Consider the following 12,718-nt stretch of genomic DNA (forward strand, 5'->3'; position numbering starts at 1 on the left):
CTGGTGAAACTGAGTGCCTCACCTGCTTTAGCACAACTAGATGGCTTGGTCCTTGTCTGTTACCTCCCCTTTAAAGAACACTGAGAAGACATTGATTTGAGGAATGATTCTCACTGGGAGAGAGTTTGAAGACAACCTTGTAACAAAAAAAAGATAAAATAAGAAAGGCAGGAGGCTATTTTGTGTCTGGGCAGGACAGCTTTCCATAAGCTATTTGCTTCTCTATTTGGAGAATGAAATAAAGCAGGAAATAAAAATACTTGGGTAAAATAGGACTTGTCTGGGCTGGTAGTGGTCTTTTGAGCAGGTGTAAAAACCTGATGGTGGAGGAAAAGCAGAGGTCCTGATGCCACATTGTACTGCAACTGGCTTCTGTCCTAGCTGGCAGCAAGGCAGGATTATCAACAGGATCAGTGAGGCAAGGAGAGACCGCTGCTCCTACACATTATCTCCCCAAACCCCAATGATTCTTGTCAGAATGTTTTAATAGCTTCATGATCCCTGATGATACTGTGCCTTTTTAATATCAGGGATTTGAGACAGGCAGGTGCATTACCGTGTAGTTATTACCCATTGGTCAGAGGTGCTGTCTAAAAGTCATCAAAGCAATGTTCAGGCTTGGAAAAGCCAGAAAAAAAAAGTATTTATTACAGCATGTTGTCCTTTGGAAAGGTCATTTATTCAGTGCAAGTGTCACAGAACTCTGTCTTTCTCTACACTCACTCTGTCAGGCTAGCAAGAGAGAGAACAATATATTCTTCCAGTGTAGACATAAGTACCTTGTGTCATCAAGTCACCATATTGTTACTGAGTCTCTTGAAAACTCCAGCCTCTTGGCACAGGTTATTCCTGGGAAGAGTCTGGTGTGGATGGATGCTGAAGTCCTGCTACAGAATGTGGTGCACAGGGAAGCTGGGATAGAGCCAGCGTGGCGGCTGCGTGGGAGGCTGTCTTTTGGGTCACAGAGCCTGTGTAACTGATAGCAGAAATAATCTACCAGAGCAGGGCTCTGCCACTGGAATCAGACTGTGCCAGAGTCTCTGGTGGGTCTGGAGACAGATGCACCATTTAAGGATGCCTGTCACAAGGTATAAGGTTCAAAAGGACTGGTTCCAGTGCTCTGACACAACTCACTCCTCTCCTTTTTGTTTGGGAGAGTATAATTATCTGGGTCATATGTTACCATCATGTAGAGGAAATGTGCTGTGGTGGTTAGATTTTTTAATGTTGCATACCCAATATCTGACCCTGTTAAGAGTTTTGACCATTTTTCCTTTCATTTTTAATTCTTTTCTCTTGATCTAGAGGTTATAGTAGGTGAATGGTAGTGCTACGGGTCAGGTTATCTTTTCCAGGCCAAAACAGAAAAGGACAGACAGTCAATATTTTTTATGTACCATAACTATTAGTTTATAACTGTAACACTAATTCATTTCAAATAGCCTTTTTAAAGTTTACAGTAACAGAAATGTTTGTAAATAAACACCGACAAAGGGTATCACTCTCTAAAATTTTATGGGCTTACTTCACTCCCGTGACATTCCATACAATTGCCCCAGTTTCTAAAATACATGGTATTTAGGTATGTTCATGAAGAAAAAACAGATGCACTCATTGTCAATGAGGCAAATGATCTTAATGTAGAGAAAAAGCAGATTTTTAAATTACAAGTCCTTGCATAAAAGTATTTTTTATCATAGTGAAAGTATTATGGGCTAATGTCTTATGAAAATGTAGTAAAAAATCAATAAAATGTGTCTACAGTTTTGAAAGTTTCATAAAGTAATTCACATTCTTTTTTATACGATGCTAACTCCAAGAATTTTGCAAGTTACTTTAATGATAGCTGTGATCATTGTATTCCATTATGTATTCAGAAACCGTAGTGGAATTTTGTGTATTAGTCTGAATAACTGAAAGGTGGTAGAGACATTTATGCAGTCCACAAATGCATTATGAAAGTACTTAATCTGAGGCAAACACAATTGTATATGCTTTTATTATGTACTCTTTTAGATTTAGGTAGAACAGAATATCTCACAAAGCATTTTAAGATATTAGACAAAATTGAATATATTGTCTTAGTTCATCCTAATTTTAAGTAGTGGTGGGGTTTTTTTTAAGAAAAAGCATTGAGGGTTTTTTAAAAAATTACTGGATTTTTTTTAATAAGAAAACATTTGCCAGTGAATGCAGGAACTGTCATGAGGTTGTACATTAAGCTACAGCGTCTTTTAGCAAATAGCTATTTTCTGAATGGCAATTTATTTTTTTCCTTCTGAGTTTGCTTAATGATGTTATTCATAGAGTGATAATTTGTCTCAGTGTGGGGCTGCCTGCTCCAGGGGAACTCAGCAGGGACTGGGAACTGCTGCCTCTCTCAGGTCACTCCACTGTGAGGCAGCAGCTTGTATGCCTATGGAAACTCACGAACATCCAACCCCCTCCCCAATGGAATATCACCCCTCAGTTCCTGTTGTGTCACTTGGTTGTTTGTTTTTTTTTATTTCAAAACCAGGTAGCATCTCAAAACAGCACAAAAGAAATACAAAGAAAAATTCTATACATGGATGTTTCCAGTCAAATATGGATTTTATGAGTGGAGAGAATGTTTTCTGGCTTTTATGAATGCATTAAGTAGTTTTTTGACACTTCAATGTAAATCTGTCAACAGATAACTAAAATATTAAGGAGGAGGACATTTTTGTGACCAAGTTGTACAGAGACCCAGAAGACTGGCTCATCACAAGGTGCCAGTCCAAAAGTCAAAAGGGATTATGTTCATTATTGAACTAGGGAAGTCTGAATTTTATCCACAAAATAAAACAAGCAAACGAATTAATAAATACAAAGCTTTCAATATCTCTTGACATGTGTCTTCAATGTCTGCCTTGTGTACCTGGAGGCAGTGATCACATGTATGTGACAACTTCTTGATGCTGACACAAATATTGCTTGAAGTGTTATGGCCAAACACATGTCTTCACATGTACAATTTCAGTTATTTTCTCTGATTTTTAACCCTTGGAGCTTAATTTTTAGTGGCCATTATTAAAAAAAAAAAAGTGAACTATGTTTTCACTGTTCTATCAGTCCTAGTTATAAGACGATTAATAAGAGATAAGTATTTTCCTCTGACATTATAGAATAATTTGTATGTGGCTCAGTGGTTCATCCTGTAAAGTGGACATTGTAATACAGTCATTGATTTTTTTTCTAATGACTTTGAAGAGCCCACAAACATAATGCTTTATTAGGAGGATGTCCTAGTTTTGTCTGGGGTAGAGTTAATTTTCTTCTTAGTAGCTGGTAGAGTGCTGAGTTTTGGATTCAGTATAAGAATAATGTCGATAAAACACTGATACTTTGGTTGGTGTTCAGTAGTGCTTATCCTAAGTCCAGGACTTTTCCCATGCTCTCTCAGTGAGCAGGTACGCAAGAAGCCAGAAGGGAGCATGGATGGGACAGTTGAGTTGAACAGGCCAAACGGTAATTTCACTCCATAGAACACCCTGATCAGTGTATAAACTGGAGAGAGTTGGCCAGGAGCCACTGATCACTGCTCTGGGATGGGTTAAGCCTTAGTCAGTGGGTGGTAAGAAATTATCGGTATTAATACTATTCATATATTTTACTTTGTTAGAGTTATTAAACTGTTCTTACCTCAATGCACAAGTTTTACTATTTTTTTCTGACTCTCCTCCACATTCCACTTTGTGACTATGGTATGTAGCTGATGGTTGGGGTTATACCATGACAGAGGAGCTGCAAGGAGATGTGAAATACAAAACTGAATAGCCTTACTGGGAGAAGCAAAATTGTCTCTCAATCTCTTCTAGCTTTCATGGCCCTTTGGAATTTACCTACCATCTCTGTGTATAATCCTCCTTTTACTCTATCATCTTTAACTAATACCTCTGTTTACCTACTGAAATCTTCAACAACAAAATAGCAGTACAGAGAAGTGCCCAACTGTTTTAGCAATAGGCCTTAATTAATTTTTTTTTAATTACACTTTTGCATCATTGTTTCTTTGGATTTCCTAGAGGTAAGACAACTGCTAATTTAGGTGGAAATGTCCTAGACATCCGTAGAGCTAGGGGCAGGGGCACTGGATCATATACAGTTTTTTGAAAGCAAAAATTTAGAAGATATCTTGAACCTATGGGTTTACTTGCAATTGCTCCACTAAGATGAATGGGAGACATATAGGTTCAGTGACTTTGAAAATGAGGTTATATAATCTCTGCAGGGGTCCTTGCTTTTGTTCGTGCTCTCATCCCCAGTGCCAAGCAGAAGCCACATGTGTCAAAGAGATTATAGTTTCCTTCTAATGCTTTGTGTCTTACACCCTTTCTTGTCTTGAAATCTGGAGTTCACCCATTGCCTTGGACTGGATTCTTCAGGCACCATGCTGATTATACAATTACATTTAGGCAGAAACAAATACATCTTTTGGGGGAGAAGAGTAACAGGAATGTGAACTATAGCTTGTTCTGCTCAGCACTGAGGTTGTCTATAGCGTTATCCAATGTAGCCAGTTTTGTAGAATCCCTGAAAGCTGCAGGTTTTCCTCATCATCCTATGTAAGAAACAAAATGCCAAATGACATTATTTCTAGCATAGAATTGTTAGGAAAGGCATTTTTCCTTTTCATGTATTGGTTTAGTCAAAGGCATTTCTGCAATAATTAATAATTTAGACTAATTTTAACTTCATGCTTAAAACCGATTGTTAATTTCTCTTTATCAGAATAATTACTCAAAAGAATGAAAATTTCATGATGAATCTTCAAGTTCATTATAGATCAAGGACATATGGACAAATAGATGCATTTGTTACTGTGGAAAATGAAATTCTTATAGAAGTTATTTCAATGCAGTTGTATAAAAGGAAATTTAACAGTGGTAGTCCAATAAAGAAGCTTTAATAATTACAGAAAACATGCGAAGAGTCAAAATCTAGAATTATCTTATTTCTGGTACTACTGTAGACGAATTTAAGGAATACAGACTGAGTTGGTCTCCTTTTTCTTCCCTTCCAGAATTATTTACTTAAGTTCCAGTCAATTATATCTATGTAATGTCATTGCAGGCTCTAAAAGACATTGAGGTGGCCTAGAATTATCTTGGAGTTTAATTTTACCTTTGGAATCTTTATTACCAGTGATGATATGTGAAAAGGAAAGAGCACAGCTTGGCTTTCAGAAGCTAGGGTAAGTTTTTGGCTGATGCTTAGGAGCAATAACACGCAAAGCCTTTGTAAACTGGTCACAGACGATGTGCAAATCCCTAGAAAACAGTAAAATATATTTAATACATTTCAGAATCTAAACCCAGTTTAACTTGTAGGTACTGCAGAGTTTGTGTTGTGAAGTGATTCTAAATTATTTATTTACATGCCTTAAAAAAGTTTATGGCTACAAAGAACAAGATCATATTAAACAAAGCAACATGTTCCAAGTATTCCTCACTGAACTCAGCAGTAAGATCTTTACCAAGAACTGAATCCACAATGAATAATTGGTGACAGGATATTTTCTAACGAAAGATTAATTAATTTTCCTAAGAAAATTAGAAGTCCTTAAAATAAAGCTGAAGTTTTACTCTACTGAGATTGGACCAATGTATTTTACGTGCACTTAAATAAACTCCTTAATTATTGAGAGGACACTGCAATTGACAGTGATGATAGGTGTAATTAGACCCTCATAAATCCTCTTAAAAAGTACCAAAACAAGGTACTGTCCTGAAAACGAAATGCCAGTTTCTATTGCCACCTGTCTTTTGAAGAAATATGTTAAAGGCACAGTGTCATTAAAATTTGTAAAGATAAATATGCTAAAGCTAAATTGTCTCCTTAATATTGTTCTAAAGATTTAACAGTAGACATGTCCTATGAAAACCCTGAGCAATGGCAGAAAAATAAGTGTCCTCTTCAAACTCTGTTGGTTTGTAAAGCATTTACACTTGCAACTTCTTCATGTTTTACCCCTAACCAATGTGAGTTCTGTGAACTGATCAACATCTCCTTTCTGTTTCAGGGGCTCTGTAGTCCACTCGTCAGTTTTTGTTTGCTTGTCCCTGTATACGTTTATCCCACTTTGCTTTTCATTGCTTCCCATCCCAGGTCTCCACTTTTCAACATTTGATGTGATTCCCTGTGCATTCCATTCCCCTTTTTCTTCCCCAAGCTTTCTTTCCCTATATTAATATTCCCAGTGTCTCTGCTATCCTCACACCAAGATTTGTCATACCTGTTCTCATGTACTCACAGCTTTGGGTTCTCATGTACCCACAGCTTTGGGTCCCCATGGCCAGCCTGGGGACTGTTTTCCTTATTTCCATGGAATCTGCAATTTTTAATAGCACCTGAAAGTTACCCTGTGGCTCTTTCACCTTCTAGTCCCTCTTTCCTTTTCTTTTAAAACTTATTTTTAGCTCTGAGAGATGTATCATTTAGAGCATTAGCCAACAAAAATCTACAGGAAAGATGGTTAGAGCCAAGGTGGGAGTAGTTTTGCTGCAAGGTATTTGTTACTAGTTCTATTCTTTGAGCTGCAAATAATTGGAAAGGTGCTTCTAAGTGCATAGGTAAATAGATGGCATAGACTTAAAGCTTTTTATAATTTTTTTTTTTTTGTTCTGAGAAATCAATACATTTTTGCCCACTGATTCTGGAATTTGAAGTAGGGAACACATGGAATATGCAAAAGTGCATTGACAAAGACATGCATTAAGTTCAACCAGATTTCTTATAAACATAGTTGGTCAGTAAGCAAAGGTAAATACTCCTGTCAACCTTCCTCCACTCATGAGTAAGCAAGTGAGTAAAGAAATAGGATGCAATTTTATTTAGTTTTTATAGGTAATTATAGTTATCTACTGAGGCTTAGCTCTCACCATTGGATTTATGAAGCTTGTTCAGATTATCTTCTCACTTTCTATGACCAGGTCTCTCTTTCCATTTTCTGTTGTCTTTTATCTTGTCATGGTTATAGATAGAAAGATTGAAATTGATTTAATGTAACTCTCAACATCTACAGTATTTTATTTAGATGGTCTTCAGAGTTGAAGAAAAGCAAGAGGCACTTTTAGGGTATGATTCATTTGACCCTTTTCAGATGTCTACTTCAGGAATGGATGAAGCATACCAAAGAAGTTCCTCCACTACAAAGAAAACCTAGAGGGACTAGATCAGATGTGAAACTCTCATTGTTGTCTTTGCACTGACTTAAATTAGGGATTTCAACTTTGTGATTAGAATTGAATAATGAAATCCATTTCTGTGTGGAGATAATATATAAGTAATCTCTATCATCTAAGCCTTTAAATATATCTAGTCCAACACCCCCGCCATGGGCAGGGACATCTTTCACTAGATTAGATTGCTGAAATCCTCATCCAATCTGACTTGAACACTTTCAGGGATGGGACACCCAAAGTTTTTTTGAACAACTTGTTTTGTCTCATCACCCTCATTGTGAAGATATTTCTTCCTTACAGCCAATCTAAATCTACACTCTTTCAATTTAAAATCATTGTGTGCTGTCATGACAAGCCTTCATTAAAAGTTTTTGTCTTTGTTTCTTATTAACCATCTTTAAATATTGAAAGTCCGTAATAAGGTCTCCCTGGAGCTTTGTCTTCTCCAGGCCGAACTCCAGCTCTCTCTTTTTTGTATTCCTAGGGGAGGTGCTCCAGCCCTCTGACCATCTTCGGGGCTCTCCTCTGGACTCACTTCAGCAGGTCCGTATCCTTCCAATGGAGGGCTACAGAACTGGACAGAGCACTCCAGATGGGATTTCATGAGAGCAAGTTTGAGGAGGAGAATCACCTCTCTCAGCCTGCTGGCCATGTTTCGTATGCAGCCCAGGAAGCAGTTAGCTTTCTTGCACAATGTTGAATATTATTCTTTGTGACTTTTCCTGCAAATGAACTCTCCTTTCAGTGACAGGACATTATTGTCCAGGGGGAAAATGTTAGAAAATCAATGAAGGATGAAGCAGAGGAGAGTAGTAGGAATCTTCTAAAATCCAAAATATTATTTATAAAGATACCTTGGAAATAAAATCTAATACAATAAATCCAAAATAATTTCCAGTATGTCTTACTAAAGCAAGCAGAACTTTTTAAAAAATTGCCAATGACAGTTTCTTTACTTAGACCATGTTTGCCCTTAAAACAATTTGCTGACATAGCTGGACTAGGAAGAAGTGAGATGTTTCACCATGTTGAATGGCATAAGTATGATAGCCACCTCCTGGGTATAGAAATGTTTCATGAAGAGCAAAAAAAGCTAATTTGCAAGTACGGCTTAATCTATTCCTGGAATTAAACTCCTTTTGCTGTTGCTCTATCTCCATGATCAGGATTTACCAATATGAACAAATGTTAGGATCTGATTATTAAGAGATGCCTCTGCCTGAATTAAGGTGCAAGGGAGAACATATGCCAAAATAACAGTACAGATTTTATTTGACAGTAAATGTGAGGTAGAGAGAGAGATCAAAATAGGAAGGGGGTATGGAGGGTGGGGGAGCAAGACAGAAAGAGAGAGAGAGAGAGAGATTAAGCAAAGATGCCACCACCACATGGATTCCAATGGTGTCCTATTGGTTCTCTTCTGGTCTTTTGGAAGTGGGGGTCCTAAGTCGTTCTTCTGGACGTACAGCTGTACACAGTTCAAGCCCCAGGTATCCAAGGGGTGGTCACAGAAGTTCCCACAATCTGGGCCGGCTGATAAATTATGGGTTAAATTATGGGTTTAAGCCATAATTTCCTTTCTCACAGCTTTGCACAGCAGGATTTTTTGTCCAGATGCTAACCAAAACTTTACCTCAATTAGGCCTGGAATTAGCTCCTTCCTGCTGTGCTGTCTGCACTTATCTAAAGTTCTATTGTGGTGGCTCATCTTGTGAGGAGAGTGTTTTGAGACATGTAACTTTGTTCTTTAGGTCCTCACAACACAGTATAATGCTTTTCCAGAGAACCCTTGCAAATCTAGTGAATACCTTCTGCCTTTCAGAACTATCAATCCTTAAATTCTTGCTTTTGATAACCTTATTAATCAGCTCCAATGAAAAACCTTTTCCTTAATTGACCACATAAAAATATCTCCATGCCATATTTGGAACAAGTTCATTTGACCTTTTGTTGAGGACCTTTTCTGCTATACAGCCAATTTATACTGGTCTCTTGAGTGGTCACTTATTAGACATGTATATTCATTCAATAAAGATATGCTGTCTAGCTGAATGTGTGCCAAAATGTTATGACTTCCTCTCTTCATTTCTGCCAAACAGTAAGAAGATTACTTAGTAATCTTTGGCATATTGTGTTTTGTCACTATGCACGACCTGAATGTATCCAGACATATGTTATACAGAGCCTTTATCTCTTCCTTTTCAGTGGGTGGGAGAAAGTTAAATACTTATCAAGAAACTGCTATGTTTAATTCTTGAGGGTATTTAGTTCAAGAAGATAGAAGAATTTGCATATTCAAGACATTCTTTTTATGCAATCCAGGCAATACCTGGTTCCGTAATCTTCTGAAAAGTTCACAGAAATTATTCCTAGCATTGAGAGACGGAGGTGCATGCTGCTTTGTGCACTGGAAAAGAGTACAGCACCTTTCCCATATAATTTTGAGTACTTTAGCTTTTGATGGAGTCAGAGCACAGGTGGGTTGCTGAACAATATAAGCTTTGGGAAAGTAAACTAGTATAAGCAAAGGATTTTGAATGGTCTAAGTCTACAGATCTAAATTCAATTTGTAAATTATCTCACTTTAATAACTTTAAATTGGGTTGAGTCTTTTTTATTGTTGTTGTTCAATTTAAACAGACAATATGAAACTATAAGAAAAAAAAACCCAGAACCATTTTTCATGAGAACATTCATATGAGGCACTATACCTATATGACTTATAAATAAAAACATCTGTATCCAGACAAGCCCCTTCAGACAAGGAATATTTTACAGCTTACCAAGCCATCCCTCATCTTCTGAGTGTGTCAAAGCTGCACTGCTGTTCTTGGGGGATCCTGATTTATACCCTGTGTTAGCGTAATGCCCACTGGCGATGTGGTTACACCAGAATTTCCTGTGCATGGAGTTGTCCCAATGACTACCTTTACTCTATCAAAACAACAAATATCTCTGCCAGTAAAATAGTCTCCCTGCTTCTAACTCATTTATGGGCTGCCAGTGAAAAAAAGAAAGCCTGCTTCCGGCTGCTTGGACACTCTCTTCCACCAGATTACACTGTCTCCCCAGTTATTCCAGCATGACCATTTTATTATTCTTTACATCTATAAAAATGATCCAGGTTAAAGTCAGAGCAAGGGACATAGTTTTGTGTGACAGAAATATGATACTATTCCATCTGAACTGATATTTCCCTAGGATTCAGCACAGCAAACTCAGTGTGATGAGAGTGCCGCCTAGTATAAAAACAAGATCTCATACAATTGTGTCTAATAGATATTTTTATGAGAGGTATGAGAAAATCTCATCTTCTGCCAAGCCCTTAATGGTGTTTGCTCTTACTGCTAAATATTGTAAAATTCCTTTGGGAGATTTCTAATACATAACCAACATAACATTACATACATTATCCTGGAGATTCCTCATAACTTGCCACCCCTGTTCTTTCACTTTATGTGTTATCTCAGAGTTAACTCTTTCAATAGACAGGAGGGCATGAGGAGAAACAAATTTATTATACTCTTATCATGTTAGGTTATTGATGGCTGTCAAGTGCTGTGCCATTTAAGTCAAACAGTGTAATCCACACTATTAACTGTTACAAACCATGGTCTGAAGAGAGAAGTTCCTGCAGGTATTGAAGATTTCTTTAGACAATGAAAATGGCAGGACATGGAGATATGCCATGCCACTTATGCTGATTCTAGTGCAAAGCTTAATTACCTCTAATTTTGTTATACCGTAGTACAGCAATGTAAAGAAGTATCTGTTGCTTTGCTGCTGGCTAGCAGAGCTGAGGAACTGACCAAAACAAGATAAGTTATTGCAAACAAGGTTCTGTCTGGCACCTGGGGCTATTTAATTAGCCAGAGACTGAATTCCAATGAGAACAAATCACTGGAGGAGAGAGTTTTCTTATTTTTCTTGTTTCTTTCTAAGCAAGGATAAAGTGAAAAGGTAAATGAGGTAAAAGTTCAGATAAGAGCTTATATTTTTTCCAAAAGAATAGGAATAATTTTTCTTTCTTTCTTTCTTTCTTTCTTTTTCTGCTGTCTCTGTGGTGCTGAAACCTTTGGACCAGAAGGAAATGAGATGACAGCTGGGTTCTTCCTCATGCAGGGGTGAATACTTTGCAGCACTCACTGCTCCAGACTTGTCACTGCCCTGCTGAGTGGAGTGGGTGTGAGAAGTCCCTCACCAGCTTCTAGCAGAGTGAAACAGACTATTTAAACAGTTTAAACTGCTAGTCTGAACTAAAGTGATTTTATTGCCATTGGATTAGGAAGCGATTGTATGAACTGTGCTGTTGGCTCTGCAGGAGGATCAGAATTTTCAGCTTTTCACCAAAGTTGAAAAATCGGCAAAAAGGAATAGGATGTTTGGGTGGCTCTACAGAGTCTACAGGTAATTTTTTCCCATGTATGCTTCAAGATTGAGTTGTGGACTAGTTCTGTATCCTTTGGCTAGTGCTTGGTAAACATGACAGATACAGAATATACGTTGGCAGGAGAGTCAGTATGAGAGGCAGCCAGCTGTTTTGGGAAGTATTAAACAAGGGCTAATTTAAGTCATGAGCAAACTGATCCACAGTCAGAGGAAGAGGGAGAGCAGTCCTCCCACAGCTCCTCTGAGTTAGATTTCTAATCTGAGCCACCAACACAGGCAATCTCTTACCTAGTGAATCCCAGTGAATCAGACACTCATTCATACTGTTCTTTTTTGTAGGAGAAGATTATGGAGTGGGGCTGAAATGTCTTAGCAGCACAGATCAGACATTTGTTAAGTTGGATTTAGAGCTATGTTGGTTCTGAGTTTGTTCGGGCTGCTGTAAATGCTCTTCTTCTGCTTGATGGCAATCAAATGCTCATGCTGACATTAAGGTGTCCACCATTACTTTACTTAAAATTGGCACAGTTCTTTTCTGAAAAGATCCAAATGTATCACTGAATGATTGCTCTTTACAGCTGCTGTACACATAGAAATGAAATAGTTGGTGAGACTGCTGTTTCTCTATTCCTTTCTTTTCATAAAACACTAAAGTATTTGGGAAAAAATGCACATTTGTTCCCCTTTCTGAATTCACTTCTTATTTGGACAGCAGTTCAAATGACTAAAAATAAGAATAAAATAGCTTTCAAAATACTGATGTAATAACAATACATTTTTCAGCCACTGTCCCAGTATAAATAATTTTATGAAATACAGAGTAAGCACATAGAATGAGCCCAACAGTGAGTAAAAAAACCTACAGGTACTCTAGCTGCACATCCACTGTGTGCATCCTAGACATACCAGATAAAAAAATGCATTTTGGATAATTTCTTCTCCGATACATAGCTGCAACTCAGTTTTACAGAAGACTTCTGTGACTGAGCCGGTATAACTTCAAAATCTTTCTTTGTATAACCTTCATCTTTAAAATAGGATTTCAGTGCCTATGGCCGAGAAGGTTCCCTCTTGAAGAATCAAAAATCATTCAGCTCCTCTGCAGGTTCAAGAACTTCAGACTT

The 12,718-nt window shown here is 37.6% G+C and overlaps 1 protein-coding gene across 3 annotated transcripts in view; it reads left to right on the top strand.

The window, feature by feature from the left end:
• The window catches only part of HS3ST5 (heparan sulfate-glucosamine 3-sulfotransferase 5), a 193,062-nt gene that overhangs the window by 25,871 nt on the left and 154,473 nt on the right, over positions 1-12,718 (top strand). The window contains exon 1 of one of the 3 annotated variants that reach the window (XM_053939588.1): positions 11,537-11,612. The exons of the other annotated variants lie outside the window; for them this stretch is intronic. The gene's annotated coding sequence lies outside the window, so the exon portion shown is untranslated. Of the gene's footprint in view, positions 1-11,536; positions 11,613-12,718 lie in introns of those variants that run through there. 3 annotated transcript variants of the gene reach the window in all.

Source organism: Vidua chalybeata, chromosome 3, assembly GCF_026979565.1.
Source record: "Vidua chalybeata isolate OUT-0048 chromosome 3, bVidCha1 merged haplotype, whole genome shotgun sequence".
In the NCBI taxonomy this organism is placed as follows: Eukaryota; Metazoa; Chordata; class Aves; order Passeriformes; family Viduidae; genus Vidua; species Vidua chalybeata.